This window comes from Cephus cinctus, unplaced genomic scaffold (genome assembly GCF_000341935.2).
Source record: "Cephus cinctus unplaced genomic scaffold, Ccin1 Ccin1_scaffold1043, whole genome shotgun sequence".
NCBI lineage: Eukaryota > Metazoa > Arthropoda > Insecta > Hymenoptera > Cephidae > Cephus > Cephus cinctus.
The window spans coordinates 273,225-279,611 of record NW_014333574.1 but is presented as its reverse complement, the minus strand read 5'-3'; the positions used below and the strand labels follow the sequence as shown (position 1 = coordinate 279,611).

The 6,387-nt window shown below is 43.5% G+C and overlaps 1 protein-coding gene across 13 annotated transcripts in view; it reads right to left on the bottom strand.

The window, feature by feature from the left end:
• The window catches only part of LOC107271854 (suppressor of lurcher protein 1), a 207,028-nt gene that overhangs the window by 193,088 nt on the left and 7,553 nt on the right, over positions 1-6,387 (bottom strand). The gene's annotated exons all lie outside the window — the stretch shown is intronic.

Sequence of the window (6,387 nt, the reverse complement as noted above, 5' to 3'; positions counted from 1 at the left end):
AAGACAGAAGAGGATCGGCTCTCATACGACACATAGTGCAGAGTTTAATCAGGTTCGACTAGTTAGCCGGCAGGTGCGACGTCGCGACGTCAGGAGAAGCCTGGTCTCCGAGAAGCAGCAAAGCGCAGCTCCTGCGGAGCAAGAAATGCGACTCAGGACCACCAGACGCATTGCACAATGCTATGCAGTCGCAGCCACCCCCCACTGCCCCTCTTCACTCTCTCGTTCTCATTGTCCCTCTCTCTCTCTCTCTCTCTCTCTCTCTCTCTCCCATGCGTACCTATACCTGCACTCGACGCATCCCCTCGCACCTCCGCTTCTCCTCCCTATGCCCCCCTTACTCTTCTTCTGCGTCTCTTAGCGCACAACTTAAACCATCGGCATTCTGCCCGAGAAGTTCTCACAGTCGCTAAACGTTTATAATTTCAAGTTCGCGGCTCCGCGGAATTGCCATTTTCACCTGGTATCTCCATCGGACGTGTAGCTCGCTGTAGATACCTATGGGCGGATTCACATTGGTGTTTACACGCGCGATAGAGATTTCTAACGCGATTGAGAAAAGACGAGAACGATCGATCTCGATCGCTGGATGATTTGTACGGTGAATGGATAAAAATTTTGAAATTTACTGGGAATTGCAAATTTGAAAAAAAAAAAAATATTTTTTTTTTTTTCAAATTTTTACTTCCGATCCGTCTCATTCCCCCTCGTAAGGCCAGTGTCGTGCCTTTGGCACGTGGGGTTTCATAGGGTACTTACCCATCTGTACAACGAAGACAAGGTCCTATGCTATTGTACCGTTAAAGTCATGGTGTCCATTGAACTTAATTAATGGCACGCTCGTGTGCAAACTCTCGGCTCGAGACCGCTTAACATCCGTCCTTTCTTGCTACGGTGCCATTGCCAGTGGTGGTTCGTCCAAGGAACCTGATACAACCCAGTGCCCAGTCTAGGCCGGACGGCCGGCACGTGGACGCGCAGTGGCAGCGCTAGGACGTTGCGCCTATGTAATTAGTTGAGATTCCTTTTTTGATCTTTCGGATCCTTCGTGATGGAGATGATACACACAAATAGAATATATATATATATATATATATATATATATATATATATATATATATATATATATATATACATAACCTAGCCTGTACAATAAAATAATAAGACTACGTACAATTCATAAGTACAATACTGACTATCCCACAGTGCGAACTCATCGTCTTTGTTCAATACCTAGAATTAAAGAATACGTAACTCGCAGCTTCCAGTTGCTAGTAATTTCCTTACTCTGCAAGGTGGCACCGATCCCTCTTTTTAAGCGGTTTGTACGAGTCCCATACTGGGCGGTATAGGTTAGGTACAGTAATATACATAATTTGGTCTACCTCAACAAGTATCTCCAAAACTACATTTTTATTTAGCTTATCGTGCAAGCATCGATCAACTTCCTTGTAACATTGCTAAATGTTATTTTGTTAAAAGTTACTAGAGAAACGAAAAAAATAATGTTCCCTAGCCTCTAGATTCGTGGGCCGAAAGACTTCCCACTCGCCGTTATACAGCCAATACTCGTGGCTGATGGGACTCAAACTCTTCTCGCCATAATAACCATAGTTCCTTGGCCGGAGAAGAAACTGTCGACTCTGTTAATGCGAAAAGTAATGGCCGACACTCACTCTGGGAGCTTCACAAATAATAGGCCTACCACTCAGACGCTCACGAGGACGAGGATAAGGACGACTGTGTCAATCCATTTGGTACTGTTTGTATGCTCTTTATGAAATAAGCGTCATTTTAGCGTCTGACGAGGAACCTTCTATTAGCAGGTATATATATATATTTACATGCACGAAGAATCGGCAAAAGATTTTCACAGCATCCCGCTGGTATTAAGAGGAGTATGATTCTTAAAAATTAGTATACGTTATTTAAAGCCGTAGAGAAATTAATTGTGGGCTGTGCTTAATATTTTTTTTTTTTCGAGGTTAGAATCGTCAGGTTTTCCTGTCTATGAATTTACGTACGGATTTATTCTATACGAGGTACGGATACGTGTCGCGCGTTTACTGGGTTATTATTACACTGGTTTATGATGATCGGTAAGGCGTAACGATGCCGTAACGATGTTGAATTAACCAGAGCGCGATAACCTAGTGAAAGCCGTAAGCAGCCTGACTCGTGCTGGCTGATGAAGATTCCTCAGCCCGGTGCTGGATGATATCGGACGGGCACGTGTCCTGTGCTTGCGGGGTCGAGTCTAAGTTTCTTGGCCGACGACTTTCTGGCTGACGGTACGTGATGACGATATGAATTTTTGAGTTTTTACGAAGAAACAAAAAGAGTAGGCGTTCCTTTGTCAAACAGTCGTAAATATCGAGGAATGTGAACGGGACTTTAGTTCAGGATGGATTATACTGTGACGGCAATTTAGACGCTCTTTGAAAAGCGACATATGGCGAATCGATGTAATGTTCTTTAGATTTCTATATTAAACGTGCGTCGTGGTGCATTGTGGGTATTTAAATATATATATATATATATATATATATATGTGTGTGTGTGTGTGTGTGTGTCGCGTCAAGTCACAGCTATGGGCTTTTAGTGGCTGACTAAAAGTATGACACTTCCTGGTTAAGTTCTCAAGGGGAAATTAAGGAGGGCAGCCATTGGCTGAGTAAGAAGCTGTTGGTAGTTTTCATTTAATAAGTTGGCGAGCATGGCTGCGGCATTCCTTATTTCCAGTTCATGCACTTGTGACGTATTTCGCGTTCCGAGTGCTTTACATGGAGATAACGTGGATCCGGTTTTGGCTATTTTTTTATGGTTATCACTGTACAACTTTTGAAAATGAATGAGATGCGAAAAAATTGCAAATATATTTTTGGAAAATTTTTCGGAATATTTTTTGTTCACTTTTTTTTTACATTGGTCGTGCGAGATATGTGAAATTTTGTTGTCTATCAATAAGCGCTTATGGCATCTGTGGTATAGGAGATCGTCGCGAGTTATTAAAATCCCATTTTATTCTAACGAACCGGAGCTGCTTTATTAACCTAACCTAATACACGGCACAAAGCCGAGACGACTCTATTGCAAAATGACTGTCATGGTATTCACGGCAGTGCGCTCGATTTACTGCTTCTCGTTCCACATACACGCTTGCCAATTGCATGACGTGGATAAAATACTTGCACGATATCCGGTTGTTCCTGATTTTGAGACAATGCCTCAACAGCGCAGCCGGATGGTAACTCGGAATTTTTTTTTTTTTCAAAATTCGTCATATCTTTACAACGCAATTTACCATCTTTTTCCAATTTAAACGCACGTGATCTTGAGAGTCCGACAGAATCCCATGGACCATTTATACCAGAATAAATTATTTTCAACACTCCTATATATAACAGCAATATTATAAAATCCATATAAGATCGGTAAAAAAGATCCATCATCACATATGGTAAAGTGAAAATCCATACGTAAAGGCGAATCTCGAAATGGAATCGTTAAAAAAATTTTCCAAAAAAAAAATGGAAATTGCACGTCAGTCCACACATGACCTAGTCGCATGTCAGCCACGTGCGAATCATGACAGGTAGTAAAAACCTCCTATACGGTGCTAATGAAAAACATAAGCAAGGTGATAATGCGTTACATGACAACCGCTAATGGCTATACTTAGGAAAAATCAAATCCCGAATGAGTATTCGGATCCTCCTGATAATCAAGGAATTAACGTTATTCGGTATCCAACAATACGTAACCAATTAGCCTACGATAGCTTGTAATTAATAAGTCCGCTCCATCCACCATTCATTGAGAGCGCAACGCACGTAACCCAAAGTATCGGCCGGTAGATTGCCCGGCGTGCACCACTTTCGAACTTTTGACCTGAAAACGAAGGCTGTTGCGTAGCGAAATCGGACACCCGTGACCCACCGAGTTCTCGTCCAGAGACGTTCTCCCGGCCTTCCGTCATCGAAGTTCCGGCGCGAGTCGTGCCGGACGAGATACGATTGAACGATTGCCGAACGAGGAAAAGAAAAATAGTTGGAAAGTTCGATAAGCATGTATCTAATATTTCCGATTAATCAGGCACGCTCGTTGCTGCACCGAACGGCTAACAAAATGATAATTAAACAAATATCGCGGGTTACGAGGGTAGTTCGCGGGCGAATGTAAAGGAATTTAATGAAATATAAAAAAAAGCCGAAACCGATATATCAATAACGGTTACTTTACAAAAGTAGGGGAAGCAGTTGTGTACACAAGGTGAATTAATTAAACGTGCCGTCCGACGGGTTTCGGTTTGGTAGCTTCCTACGAATGGTTTAAGGCCGGTGGTCCTGGTGCCATAAAGACAAGGTCGCGATGCCGGTAAACGCGTCCAGGCCAAAATTTCCAGCGCACGTAGCTTCGTGTTTCGGCACCGAGCACAGAAGCCATTCGTTCCTGGCCGACGGCGAACGAACTTCGGTACCACAAGACGTAGGCCTGAAACTGGACGGTCCGCCTGTAAGCCAGAAATCTCTACTAGCTCGAGGCTATGCGTATAGACTCGTAGCACAAGAGAGGTTACAACAGTAAATTTCATTTTTATCCGAGTCTCGCGTTCCTTGCCCATTGTCTTACGAGGCGGCACAGGGGAGGGAGACGCGTTGCGAATAGAAACCATCGGACATGGGAACGAGCGAGTCCACGGTGGGTCGAATAGGGAACGCCGAAGTGACCCCTGATAAGTTATCAGTGTCGAAGGTGGGAGAATGACGAATCGGTGGGAGATGGTGGGTCTACAGAAATATAAATATATATATAGATGAATTTATTTATTTTTTTTTTTTTTCCATAAAATTAATAATGGGCCGTATGAAAGTTACGTGGAATTTACGTGAAAGTGGAAATACCGAATTCACCGAATCTAGGGATTACAGATCCTGGTTCCGTAGGTTAAATGGCAATAGCGTGTCGTATTTCATTTATCTGGAAACCCGCGATTATTCTCGTCTCGAACGAGAACGGTTGAAACGTCCAGGTTAGGTGGGTCCGGTCATCGTGTGTGAATTTCTTTACCGCATTGGAAGTCACATTGATATGCATGTTGCCGGTGGAAGATACGAGCACGAGAACGGGTCGAAGAAGACAATGGCACGTGACCCCGTTTCCCGTGGCTTCTGCTTGGAGGATCGATTGAAAATGCGTCTCACAAGCGACAAGTTTTGCGGGACTTTTTTTTTATTTTTTTTTTTATTTTTTTTTTCCATTCATATGTAAACGTGGTCTGCATCTGGATGAGTGTCTGGGTCATTTTTTTTTCTTCGACGTCTGAACGATTTCAAAATCAAGGTGTTCCCGTGCTCGAACGTTCAAGGTCCTGATTTTTGATTTTTCCATTAATTAAAAAAAAAAAATTTTTGTACCCTTTCCACACTCGCGATAATCGTCCTGGATCGCGTACAGATTCTCATCGAGGTACGAGCGCGAATGATGGATTTTTTTTTTATTCCTATAATTATTACGACCTCCTTCCAGGAATGACGAACAAGTTGAGATTATGCTACTTGAAATTCTTAAAGTATCGAACATAACGATTATCGAGATAGGACATAAATTAGCATACTTTCTGTAGTATAGTTCCTCTTTTTTTCCTATGCTTGCATACATATCTACTCGTATGCAAACTCAAGTATCCCTGAGACATACTTTGCACGGAGGCCGGGCAAGTGGTAATTTGAATAGGGTAGAAAAGCGGCCGGTGGGTCTCAAGCCGTGTAAAATGGCGTTGAACGGCGTCCCAGGACTCTCCGGCAGTGAGATCGACTCCTGGAGACAACGGTGGATATAGGCAGCAAGAGAAGAACTGCCTTTTAGGGCAGTTAAGCGCACGATGGTTCACCTCGCCTCTGGTACCGGTGGTTCGCCTCGCCAGTCCTGCGACCCCGATCATTCTCAGAACGCACCGGAGACATCGGGTTTTTAGCGCGATCTTGAAAACGGAAAATCTCTTTTCTTTTTTTCTTTTCTTTTTCCTATCCCACAGTCGGATCCCGAGCAGTCGGTAAAGTAGGGCCCTACATTGACAACGAATCCCAACAGAAGCGAAACAGTGAAATCGATCAAGGTCCAAAGTCCCGATCGCATCGACCCTGGAAAAAGTGATTCGCCCCAACCGAAAGATCAACCGCAAATCAAGCCTGAACGATTAAAAATTAATTTTACCCAAAAATCTAAAAAAGTCAAAACCACTTACAAACGCACGTAAAAATGTCAATATAGCAAGCCCGTGACCAGAGGGTCTCGACACGAGCACCCTCTGTACCAACCCCCCTTCGCTAATCAGCCGAATCGTCCCATTTTCTTTGTAAGGATACCCAGATATCCCCCCCCCCC